We start from the raw sequence: 13,846 nt of genomic DNA on the forward strand, positions 1-13,846 counted from the left end.
AGTTTTTTAAACTGAAAGTAAGGAGCGACATTAAAACTTAAAACGAATAGAAATTATTCCGTATATGAAAGGGACTGTCCCCTCTTCAACGCTTCGCTCTTTCTGCTAAAGTTTTTTATTGTTTTAAAAAATAGAGTCGTCAGAAAGAGTCAAACTTTGGCGTAAAAAGCGAGGCGTTGAGGAGGGGACAGCCCCTTTCATATACGGAATTATTTTTGTTCGTTTTAATTTTTAATGTCGCTCCTTACTTTCAGTTTAAAAAACATGTTTTTTTTTATTTAATTTCTGATCGGTTTTTAGTTAATGCAGCTTTTATTTTGGCTCACCGTCATTGAATAAGAAAAAAAAAATTGCATAAAAATTTTACTCTTCTTTTGCTAAATGACTGTCTCTAAATTTGGTTCTGACGTAATTTACAAGTTAACTTACGTAACGAACTTCTATATTCGTATATTTTTCTTCTGGCAAAAAATACAAAGTTGCAGGTTTTTGCAGATATGAGCTTGAAACCTATGTAATAGGGTTTTCTGATACGCTGATTCTGACGGTGTGATTTTCATTAAAATTCTTTCACTTGTTGGGGATGTTTCCCTCCTCTTTAAAAAATCAGGTAAATTCTCTCAGGCTCGAAGCCTTTGATGAGTAATACTAAACTTAATGAAATTTATATATTTAGAATCAGCATTATAAGTCCATTCTTTTGATACATTTATTGACGTCAAAATTCCGTTTTTAAAAGTTTCAATTACTATTAAGCCGTATTGCTTGTTTTTTTTATCGTTTTTTTATTACGTATATGTTATTACGTATATGAGGGGGTTCTCCCCTTAGTCAATACCATGCTCTTTATGTTAAAAGTTAAAAAAAATTTAATTCACAAACCCCTGAATCACAAAGGCCATTTAATTAGAATATAGAGCTCTTTTGAAAGAACTAAAAAAAACTGTAGCGTAAAGAGCGAGTTATTGAATTGGGGGAGACCCCCCTCATATACATAATAATTTCTGTTCGTTTTAAGTTCTAATGTTGCTTCTTACTTTCAGTGGAAAAAACTTGTTTGTTTTTTTTAATTTAATTTCTGATCGTTTTTTAGATAATGCTTGGAAATCCGGCGCCCCCTTCATAGAAATGTCCCTTACCCCAAAGAAACATCCTCCACGGAAAGATTCTCCCGAGTAAGGTGTGATTTTCATTAAGGTTCTATAACTTTTAGGGGGGTCTTTTTCCCTTTTTTCGAAAATCAGCCAAATTTTCTCAGGCGCGTAACTTTTGATGGATAAGATTAAACTTGATGAAACTTATATTTTTGACATCAGAATTAAAATATGATTCTTTTGATGTATCTATTGGTATCAAAATTCTGTTTTTTAGAGTTTCGGTTACCATTGAGCCAGGTCACTCCTTACTTACAGTTCATTACCACGAACTGTTTGATTGCTTATGATGAAGTTAAGGACATCTTCGGGATTTGTGTTCTTGGGTACTCTCCTAGCAATGACTTGAACTTCATTGCAAAGTTCGTGGCGTTCAATATCTTTAGCCCCATTGTTTGAGAGGAAATGTTGTAAATTCATACAATCGTCCATCAGGGACTTTGTTGTTGCGGCATTTACGTTGGATATGTTGTAGAGAAATCCGAATATAGAAGTAACGTTTTCTAACTGTTGAAATCTTCTATCCAGAGAATAAATTGTAGTATCAAGAATGGCAAAATGGAAATTTACTTTGAAATGTTCTTGAGGGGATACGAAAGGTTCATCATTGACTTCGTAATCAAACTATTTTTTATTCTTTTTCAACCGAGTTGGAAGGGTTTCTTTTTCAAATGTTGGTTGAATATTTAGCTCCTCTGCCACTCCTCTGGCGTCAACTAGAATACTTCCAAAGCCATTGTTGCAGCGTAACTTAAGGAGCCATCTTCATAAATGTCCATTAAAGTGGTAGGAACATAACCCAGTTGATATTGAAGAAGTACAAGAGCATCTATTCAACTTTTCCATCTGGTTTCACTAAGGGGCTTAAGCGTCAGGTTAATTACATGTTTTTAGAGTATTCCAACGTTGTGTTGCAGCAGAAAAATGAACATAAATCTTTGAACAAAAGCAAATAACTTCGTAGCCTCCAAGCAACAATTTGCTGCATCATTAACAACAAGATTCAGCGAATACGAGCTATAAGGCACATAAAACGCTCTCTGATTGATCTCTTTGATTCTCTTTTGTACTCCGGAGGGTTTGCATATCATATCACTTGTGTTATGATAGCCTTGACCACGTAAATTGTCACTGCGAAGTTCGAGTTCTTTGAACTTTCCAACAATTGCTTCAGTTAAGAATGCACCAGTTGTCTCAACAAAAGTTATGGAACCTAAAAAATGCTCTTAAATTTATCTTTTAGTTTCCTTGATAGCCACAAATCTTACAATCACAGTTATTTGCTCGGTATTGCTGACGTCTGGAGTAGAACTAACAATTATAGAGTAGGCTAATACTTTGCAGTATCGACTAAAAATATAATTTTAGCCTGCACGGCGTTTGCAAACAGTTTGATCATTTTATTCTGAATATCTTTGTTCAAGTAATGCACCTTTGTCTCATCATCTTGAAGTTTGAGAAGATGTTAATGTATAAAGAGGTCAAACGGCGCCAAGTATTCAGAAATTTTTAGAAGTTTCCATTACCGGCTCTTAAGAATTTCTCATGTTTTCCTCAAAGTGCCAGATTTTGGGCTCATAAAACTTGCACAAGAGCAATTATTCTTTCCAAGACACTTTTCCAATTTCTTCTTCTTGTTTCATTAGCCATAAAGATTGATCATCTTTAGTTTTATTTTCATTTAATCTTAGCTCAAGTTCCTTCCATTCATGAAAGCAGGTTATGTGACCGTTCCTATTTTCATAATTGCTCAGAGTTTTAGCTATATTTTTCCAATGATCGGTTCCTTTTGAGTATAAAGTTTGCGGTGAAGTTGATTTAAAGAACAGTATACAACAAAAGCAGAAAACCAAAACATTAGATTTTGAGTATAGTAACCATGTACAACAGTCAGATTCACCATTGGCTAATTGCCTTTTGAAATTATTTTTTTGAAAATCTCCTACAACCAATATGAAGTGAAAAACCAATATCCTTTTCCTGATGAGGACCATGTTGAACAAGAGATACCTGAAGAGTGTCATCGCACCTGTCAGGCCAAGTAGCTGGGTCATAAAAATCAAGGGCCGATTTTCAATCTTGATTTTCTTGCGTAGGCACTTTCAACTCTTTTTCAGTACCTACACTTCCATCGTTACCTTCCTCTGTTCAAATTTTACAGGCGTTTTCCTCGACATCATAATTATTACTACTATTTTCAAGTAGATAATCTGCTCCTGATGAGGGTCCTTGTCCCGATTCTTATTGATCAGTAGTGTTTTGTTGTTTGACTTGTTTGTTGCATAAATACTTTAAAAATGAGCCTTTTCCTTCTGAAATAAACTTGCCCTCCTAAGCTTTCCTTCTCCGGTATTGGAAGCCAGATAGTTTTTTTCTTTCAGCCATTATAATGAACAATATCTACCTGAAATTTAAGACATTATATGTAGAAGTTTATTACACATTGTAGAAATTTAAAAAGATACCTACATTTTAAAAATATATTTCTAGAGTGTGAAAGGTCAAAAGTTGTAAATATATTGTTTTAAACTTCACATTTTGACATATGAAATAGTACCAAGTACTGTACATCTTTTTGATGATGGGTTTATACTTATAAAAAGTAAATTTGTATCAGACCAAGCATAATACAGAAAGTGTATCAGCTAATTTATACAAAAACGTATGCTGTAGGCAGCACTGTAGTAACAGCTAATTAGTATAATAAAATAATACCAAGTAACAGTTAATTGAAATTAAAACACTGGGAGGCCAGAGGTCTGGCAAGAATTAAACTGTTACGTGCAATAATAATACAAAAATCGAAAAATTATGTTCCCTGTAAATTGAATGAGGACAAGAATTAAACTTATTCCTTTATTACCTACTTCACTTATCTATATCAAGTTGTATGTACTGTGTTGTATACAGTTTTTCCACTTCGTACATTGTAGGACAAATTCGACACAAGACTGTATGAGGTCAAACTTTTTTATACAATAAAAAGAGGGTGTTTACTAATTAATTCATCTGACTTAGATAAGGTACTATTGAAATTATACAGACGACACAGCACAGTCACAGTGTAACAACAAACTGCCAAATCTTGACTGATCTGATCACCTGTCACAACACAACTGTCGTTATGAGCAGAGCAGGGATGGCAACAATGCTTATTCACATAGAAACATGAAACTTTCATTCAAGGTTACGCGGCTACTCTATGAGAGTACGCGGCGGTGGCCACACCCTCTCCCTTCTCCCCAATCTTAGCACACAGCACAGTACCGACGCACGCCTCTTCACCTTTCTCAGTGCACAACCGGCACTGTCGAGTGTCGTCTCTCACTCGCGTCTCTCATACAGAATGAATCAGTAAGTTGATCTGTAGAACTTAAATCAAGCTAATATTCATAAAGTTTTATTCTGAAATCATTTTTTTAATTTTTCAATTTTTGCTGCCCTCCCCAGGTTGCCGCCCTAGGTGATCGCCTAGTTTGCCTAGTGGACGCGCCCCCACTGACTGTTACTCTAACTAACGCTGCTAAGGTGAAACTTTTGGGGAACGTATAGGGTGAGTTTCAATTTAACAAAAAGACTATATGCATGCAGGTTTTCAAAAGGGCATAATCATTGAAACTTTTAAAAAAGCTAATTTGATTTGAAATTAAAAGTTTTAGTGCCCTTTTTAAGAGCCAAAAGTGATTGGAGGGCAAGTATTTCCCCTTCTTAGTCCATAATGTTCCAAAAACTTCCTATCAGAATTTTTAGACAGACATTTTTTTCAGCATAGTTAAACAGTCTAGAAATTATGTCTCTAGAGATATTGAGTATGTCAACCCCCATAGTTATGCAATTTGCCCATTATGCTTTAAGACTAAATTTTGCGTTTGAAACCAAATTGAAAGGTACGTTGTGTATGCTGGTTGCCAATATGACATCTCAGCAGTATCCCAAAAACGACTGAGGGTATTAAGTTGACAATTAGACTAAATCAAAAGAGTGTAAGGATGTCAAAGAGCATAGATAGAATTTTTTTGGGAATGGTATTAAGTTTTATTTTTCAGGTTAACTAGAGGAGTAATAAAACTATATTTAACAATGCTATTTCTGTCAAGATTTTCAAAAGGGTGTGTGGAAATTGTTGAAAAGGTTTTTCAAACATATAAATAGCAACCCAAACTATGGATTCTTACATAAGAAAAACAAAGAGACATAAAATATTATTTTCTTTTTCCGTGAAAAGGGCTATGTCGATAAAAACGAACAAAAATTAATTTAAAAAATATCCACAGAATAAGTTTTTCAAAGAAAAGTAAACAACTCCATTAAACCAAAAAATGGATAGAAATAAAATTGAATAATCTACCAATTACAAAACTACCAAAATCACCATCAAAAAATAAACGAAACCCCAAAACAAACAGAAATTACAATAAATAACCAAGTCAAACTCAAAGCAAGCAGAAATTAACATGAGTAGGGCAGACAACGTCCATACCTTCTCAAGACCAGAATATAATTTGCACTTTACTGAAGAAAATACAAATGAAAGTACATTGTCGGTTTAATATACATATGCTGATATTTATTCACTAGTCTTAATAATTTTTGTTTTATTAAAGTTAAAGACAAAAAAGAGTTTAAAGTTAAAGACAGTGGGTGCAATGAAGATGTTAAAAGCAGAATAGCAAAGGCCCAGGGTGTTTTTTCAAAGCTGAAAAGAGCTTGGAAGAATAGGAAGATAAGTATCTGTACAAAGACTAGAATATTTGAAACTACAATGATGAAAGTGCTCAAGTGTGGTCATGAATTTAGGGTGCTAAAAAAGGAGGAGGATTTGCTAGATGTTTTCTAGAAAAATTGCCTATAGTTTATTTTGGGTGCCTGACTGACTGACTGTATCTCAAACAGTGAGCTGTACCAAAAATGGGGGTCAATTCTGCTTTCCAGGGCTATAATGAGAGAATGGTTGAGATGGCTAGGACACATTCTGCAGATGAAGGATGACAGTTTGCCTAAGACCATCCTTATCAGGTAACCACCTAGGACCAAACAAAAATCAGGTTGCTCCCAAATTTGATTGTAGGATGTCTAATGGACAGATTTAAGGGAAATGGAAACTTCTTGGGAGGGTGTAAAGAGGGAGGCTTTGAATAGATTAGGATGGAGGAATGTGCATAACTGTATTGGCCTCATGTAGCTTGGTGCTCCAGTGAGCTGTTGGTAGTAATAGTTCTAACGGCCAGGTGTTCTACAAGCAAGAAATAAGGAACAAAGTTTTTGCTTTAAGGCTCAAAATGGAATTTGCAACATTAGCAATTAGTGTGTTTGGAATAAAATAGTATATTTGGAATAGACTTTCTGTGTATTTTAATGTTGCAATTGTGTTATTATAGAGTTTTTTTTTGTAGTTTTCTATAGGGCCTAACGGCATATCTGCCCATCTTAGGGAGGGATGAGGTGCACTATCGTGATAGCTACTATTATTTTTGTAAATGTTTGAATAAGAAATTAGATGGTACCACTCTTTTGCTGCAATAATGTTTCCTTTAGAAGAGCTCATAGACAACATTATTACTGGGTGCCTGGGAAGCAATTGTGATCAGCAGTTATTATATTTAGAAATTAACTGAGAATCTAATGATAGGTGTCTATTCTTTTTTCTGTCTGATTTCCGCCCTTTAATATACCTTAACTGCCAGGAAGATAAATTTTTTAGAAATCAGCTTAACTAATAAATCTGGGAAGCCTTGAACGTTTCTATTGACTTAAAGCTCTTGCTTGGTAATGTTGCCAGCGTAGAAGGAATCAGACGTCAGCGTAAGTCATTGTTATTTGTCTCCAGAGTGCTCTGTCCTGGGTGATGGTAGGAGCTTCATTGGGGTTGATGTTCCTGGTAGTGAGTCGACCACTGAAGATGTCTGCCCATCTTGTATGGGGTCTAATTCTTGGGTATTTCCAGCCATTTGAGGTTGGACCAAAGTCAAAGATGAGTTAGCAGGTTTTTAATTGGGCAGGCAAAGTGGATGACCATACCAACACAGCTAGGGAGACTTGATCTGCTCAGACAAGGGTGGTAAATTAATAGACTAGTGGATGTCCAAGTTCTATACCCTGTTAAACTATCTAACGCGTTCGATTTTGCGGAGGTCTTTCGTCTGGACAGCATTTACCTTAATCATCTGCGTCTGAGTCATGAGTCAAGTCTCTGACGAGTACAGCATACCACTAGCTACTGAGGTTGAGTAGATTCGTTCTTTTGTGAGACGGCTGATCTGCAGTTTGTGAAATGTTGTTTTCAAAAGATGGCCATAGACAACATTTGCCTTTGCCACCTTTGCTGAAATCTCTGCATCTTGATTTCCATTTGAGCAGACAATTGAACCAAGGTAGGTGAATTCCTCGACTATCTGTCGGGGGCTGGATGATGTCTTGTCTACAGGCATTATTTTGATCTTAGACCAGTTTACTTTGAAACCAAGTTTTTCTGCAACAGATGCTAGTATTTCCAGTGCTGTTGTCATCAAGACTTTTGCATACTAGTGCCACTTTGTCAGCAAAGTTGACATCAGACAGGACTCTTCCAGAAAAACTGACACCAAATGACTACACCAGCAGTGTTTTGCTTAGAGCATGGTTCATGATGCAGTTGAAGAGTTTGGGTGCAGAACCGCCTTACCAAATACCATTTTTAGTTTGAAAACGTGAGGAGTGCTGACCATTTACAATGGCAACAGGAAAGATTCATTCATTTACTTAGCTTAATCAGCCTATTTATTTTTAAAATATAGAAGGTACTTTATGCAGAAAGCAACTGTATACCTGGTTTTGTTCAAGCACGCTTTGACTATCTTTCAAATTAATTTTTAAAAAAAACACAGTTTTTCCTAGGGAAATAAAGAGCGAAGTTGAAACTTGAAACGAACAAAAATTATTACTTCACAGCCTATCTAACATATATCAATAAAACTAATGCAAATAAATCAACTAGTAATATTTGCCTACGTTTGTAGGATTACAGAAAACTAGTGTTTTACTGAAAACACAAAACAATATTGGATTTTTGGTACGGCAAAAGTAAACCTTTTAAGGACACTTTTAACAGTATAAAAGTAAAGCATTTTTAGATTCTTGTTTTATTTATTTTTTGTTTAATTTGGCATCACTTCTGCACAATGAGTTCAGTTCACTGATTGACTGTCGTTTTGGATCTCAAAAGGAGATTTCATGATCATTTTGTAGACAAGTTCGAAGCGAAGGAATCTTATTAGTATCAGAACTACAAACCGCTTTAGAATTTGTATCACAACTTAAAATCCTCCGTTTTATAGATAGAAATAACTGGATTTCCAGAGTTCATATTACGGTTGATATGTTTTTCATTTCGAGTATTGCTAGGTGAGATCAAGATGTTACCTGATAGATCAATCCATTATTTTATATGCTGTGTAATGACTTTTAAACTTATTATTTTTATGCCTAAGGTTTTGTTCAAGCACGCTTTGACTGTCTTTCAAATTAATTTAAAAAAAACAAAGTTTTTCCTAGGGAAGTAAAGAGCGAAGTTGAAATTTAAAACGAAAAAAAATTATTACTTCACAGCTTATCTAACATATATTTATACAACTAATGCAAATAAATCAACTGGTGATATTTCCCTATGTTTGTAGGATTACAGAAAACTAGTGCTTTACTGAAAACACAAAACAATATAGGAGTTTTGGTACGGTAAAAGTAAACCTTTTAAGGACACTTTCAACAGATAAAAATAAAGTATTTTTTTATACTTGCTTTATTTATTTTTTCGTTTAATTTGGCGTCACTTCTGTACACTGAGCTCAGTTCAATGATTGACTGTCGTTTGAGATCTCGAAAGGAAATTTCATGATTATTTTGTAGATAAGTTCGAAGTGAAGGAATCTTATTAGTATTAGGACTACAAACCGCTTTAGAATTTGTATCACAACTTAAAATCCTCCGTTTTATAGATAGAAATAACTGGATTTCCAGAGTTCATATTACGGGTGATATGTTTTTCATTTTGAGTATTGCTAGCTGAGATCAAGATTTTACCTGATAGATCAATCCATTATTTTATATGCTGTGTAATGACTTTTAAACTTATTATTTTTATGCCTAAGGTTTTGTTCAAGCACGCTTTGACTATCTTTCAAATTAATTTAAAAAAAACAAAGTTTTTCCTAGGGAAGTAAAGAGCGAAGTTCAAATTTAAAACGAGAAAAAATTATTACTTCACAGCTTATCTAACATATATTTATACAACTAATGCAAATAAATCAACTGGTGATATTTCCCTATGTTTGTAGGATTACAGAAAACTAGTGCTTTACTGAAAACACAAAACAATATAGGAGTTTTGGTACGGTAAAAGTAAACCTTTTAAGGACACTTTTAACAGATAAAAATAAAACATTTTTTTATACTTGCTTTATTTATTTTTTGTTTAATTTGGCGTCACTTCTGCACAATGAGCTCAGTTCAATGATTGACTGTCGTTTTAGATCTCGAAAGGACATTTCATGATTATTTTGTAGACAAGTTTGAAGTGAAGGAATCTTATTAGTATCAGAACTACAAACCGCTTTAGAATTTGTATCACAACTTAAAATCCTCCGTTTTATAGATAGAAATAACTGGATTTCCAGAGTTCATATTACGGGTGATATGTTTTTCATTTTGAGTATTGCTAGCTGAGATCAAGATTTTACCTGATAGATCAATCCATTATTTTATATGCTGTGTAATGACTTTTAAACTTATTATTTTTATGCCTAAGGTTTTGTTCAAGCACGCTTTGACTATCTTTCAAATTAATTTAAAAAAAACAAAGTTTTTCCTAGGGAAGTAAAGAGCGAAGTTCAAATTTAAAACGAGAAAAAATTATTACTTCACAGCCTATCTAACATATATCAATAAAACTAATGCAAATAAATCAACTGGTGATATTTCCCTATGTTTGTAGGATTACAGAAAACTTGCGCTTTACTGAAAACACAAAACAATATAGGAGTTTTGGTACGGTAAAAGTAAACCTTTTAAGGACACTTTTAACAGTATAAAAGTAGAACATTTTTAGATTGTTGTTTTATTTATTTTTTCGTTTAATTTGGCATCACTTCTGCACAATGAGCTCAGTTCACTGATTGACTGTCGTTTTGGACCTCAAAAGGACATTTCATGATTATTTTGTAGACAAGTTCGAAGCGAAGGAATCTTATTAGTATCAGAACTACAAACCGCTTTAGAATTTGTATCACAACTTAAATTCCTCCGTTTTATAGATAGAAATAACTGGATTTCCAGAGTTCATATTACGGTTGATATGTTTTTCATTTCGAGTATTGCTAGGTGAGATCAAGATGTTACCTGATAGATCAATCCATTATTTTATATGCTGTGTAATGACTTTTAAACTTATTATTTTTATGCCTAAGGTTTTGTTCAAGCACGCTTTGACTATCTTTCGAATTAATTTAAAAAAAACAAAGTTTTTCCTAGGGAAGTAAAGAGCGAAGTTCAAATTTAAAACGAGAAAAAATTATTACTTCACAGCCTATCTAACATATATCAATAAAACTAATGCAAATAAATCAACTGGTGATATTTCCCTATGTTTGTAGGATTACAGAAAACTAGCGCTTTACTGAAAACACAAAACAATATTGGAGTTTTGGTACGGTAAAAGTAAACCTTTTAAGGACAATTTTAACAGATAAAAGTAAAGCATTTTTAGATTCTTGTTTTATTTATTTTTTCGTTTAATTTGGCATCTCTTCTGCACAATGAGCTCAGTTCAATGATTGACTGTCGTTTTGCATCTGAAAAGGACATTTCATGATTATTTTGTAGACAAGTTCGAAGCGAAGGAATCTTATTAGTATCAGAACTACAAACCGCTTTAGAATTTGTATCACAACTTAAATTCTCCGTTTTATAAAGAGAAATAACTGGATTTCCAGAGTTCATATTACGGGTGATATGTTTTTCATTTCGAGTAATACTAGGTGAGACCAAGATGTTACCTGTTAAATCAATCCATTATTTTATATGCTGTGTACTGACTTTAAACTTATTATTTTTATGCCTAAGGTTTTGTTCAAGCATGCTTTGACTATCTTTCAAATTAATTTAAAAAAAACAAAGTTTTTCCGATGGAAGTAAAGAGTGAAGTTGCAATTTAAAACGAACAAAAATTACTATTTCACAGCCTATCTAACATATATCAATAAAACTAGTGCAAATAATTCAACTGGTGATATTTCCCTAAGTTTGTAGGATTACAGAAAACTAGTGCTTTACTGAAAACACAAAACAATATTGGAGTTTTGGTACAGCAAAAGTAAACCTTTTAAAGACAATTTTAACAGATAAAAGTAAAGTATTTTTAGATTGTTGTTTTATTTATTTTTTCGTTTAATTTGGCATCACTTCTGCACAATGAGCTCAGTTCACTGATTGACTGTCGTTTTGCACCTGAAAAGGACATTTCATGATTGTTTTGTAGACAAGTTCGAAGCGAAGGAATCTTATTAGTATCAGAACTACAAACCGCTTTAGAATTTGTATCACAACTTAAATTCCTCCGTTTTATAGATAGAAATAACTGGATTTCCAGAGTTCATATTACGGTTGATATGTTTTTCATTTCGAGTATTGCTAGGTGAGATCAAGATGTTACCTGATAAATCAATCCATTATTTTATATGCTGTGTAATGACTTTTAAACTTATTATTTTTATGCCTAAGGTTTTGTTCAAGCACGCTTTGACTATCTTTCGAATTAATTTAAAAAAAACAAAGTTTTTCCTAGGGAAGTAAAGAGCGAAGTTCAAATTTAAAACGAGAAAAAATTATTACTTCACAGCTTATCTAACATATATCAATAAAACTAATGCAAATAAATCAACTGGTGATATTTGCCTATGTTTGTAGGATTACAGAAAACTAGCGCTTTACTGAAAACACAAAACAATATTGGAGTTTTGGTACAGCAAAAGTAAACCTTTTAAAGACAATTTTAACAGATAAAAGTAAAGTATTTTTAGATTCTTGTTTTATTTATTTTTTGTTTAATTTGGCATCACTTCTGCACAATGAGCTCAGTTCACTGATTGACTGTCGTTTTGGACCTGAAAAGGACATTTCATGATTGTTTTGTAGACAAGTTCGAAGCGAAGGAATCTTATTAGTATCAGAACTACAAACCGCTTTAGAATTTGTATCACAACTTAAAATCCTCCGTTTTATAGATAGAAATAACTGGATTTCCAGAGTTCATATTACGGGTGATATGTTTTTCATTTCGAGTATTGCTAGGTGAGATCAAGATGTTACCTGATAGATCAATCCATTATTTTATATGCTGTGTAATGACTTTTAAACTTATTATTTTTATGCCTAAGGTTTTGTTCAAGCATGCTTTGACTATCTTTCAAATTAATTTAAAAAAAACAAAGTTTTTCCTAGGGAAGTAAAGAGCGAATTTGAAACTTAAAATGAAGAAAAATGACTATTTCGCAGCCTATCCAACATATATTAATAAAACTAATCCAAGTAATCAAATGGTGATGTTTGCTTAAGTTTGTAGGATAACAGAAAATTAGCGCTTTGCTAAAAACACAAACAACAATATAGGAATCTTGGTACGGTAAAAGTAAACCTTTTAAGGACAATTTTAACAGGATAAAAGTAAACTATTTTTAGATTGATGTTTTATTTATTTTTTAGTTTAATTTGGCATCACCTCTGCGCAATGAGCTCAGTTCAATGATTGACTGTCGTTTTGGATCTCGAAAGGACATTTAATGATTATTTTTTAGACAAGTTCGAAGTGAAGGAATCTTATTAGTATCAGAACTACAAACCGCTTAAGAATTTGTATCACAACTTAAAATCCTCCGTTTTATAGATAGAAATAACTGGATTTCCAGAGTTCATATTACGGTTGATATGTTTTTCATTTTGAGTATTGCTAGCTGAGATCAAGATTTTACCTGATAGATCAATCCATTACTTTACATGCTGTGTAATGACTTTTAAACTTATTATTTTTATGCCTAAGCTTTTAAGATAATTTTAATTGTATACTGAAGGTTACTGTATAGATTAGTTTGTTGTTGTGAGGCTACGTATTTACTTTTGGCTCCTAAATCAATATTCTTGTTTTTATGCTTGTCTTTTGTGTTTTCAGTAAAACGCTAGCTTTCTGTAATACTACAACCATAGGGAAATATCACCAGCTGATTTATTTGCATTAGTTTTATTGCTATATGTTAGATAGGCTGTGAAGTAATAATTTGTGTTCGTTTTAAGTTTCAATTTCGCTCTTAACTTCCCTCAGGAAAAATTTTGTTTTTTTAAATAAATCTAAGCTCGTTTATGATTAAAATTTAATTTAGAAACAACATTGCTATGACCTTTTTTACTTATACGGAATAAATTCTGTTCGCTTTAAGTTTTAATGTTGGTCCTTAGTTTCAGTTGACAACTTATTTTTTTATAATTTCTAATCAGCTCCAATCTAGGGGAGATAAGACACATCAACCCTTATTAAGGAGCTGAACTAAGAAGCTGAACTACAAGAATTGAAGGGAAAATAAGTTTAGAGTGGGAAAGACAAAAAAAATCAAAACATAGTATCGTTTCTTTTTGTAGAAAAATTAAAAAAAAAGAAGAAATAGATCTTTTAT

This window comes from Artemia sp. Qi Xiang Cuo, chromosome 9 (genome assembly GCF_049724085.1).
Source record: "Artemia sp. Qi Xiang Cuo chromosome 9, ASM4972408v1, whole genome shotgun sequence".
NCBI classification, from domain to species: domain Eukaryota; kingdom Metazoa; phylum Arthropoda; class Branchiopoda; order Anostraca; family Artemiidae; genus Artemia; species Artemia sp. Qi Xiang Cuo.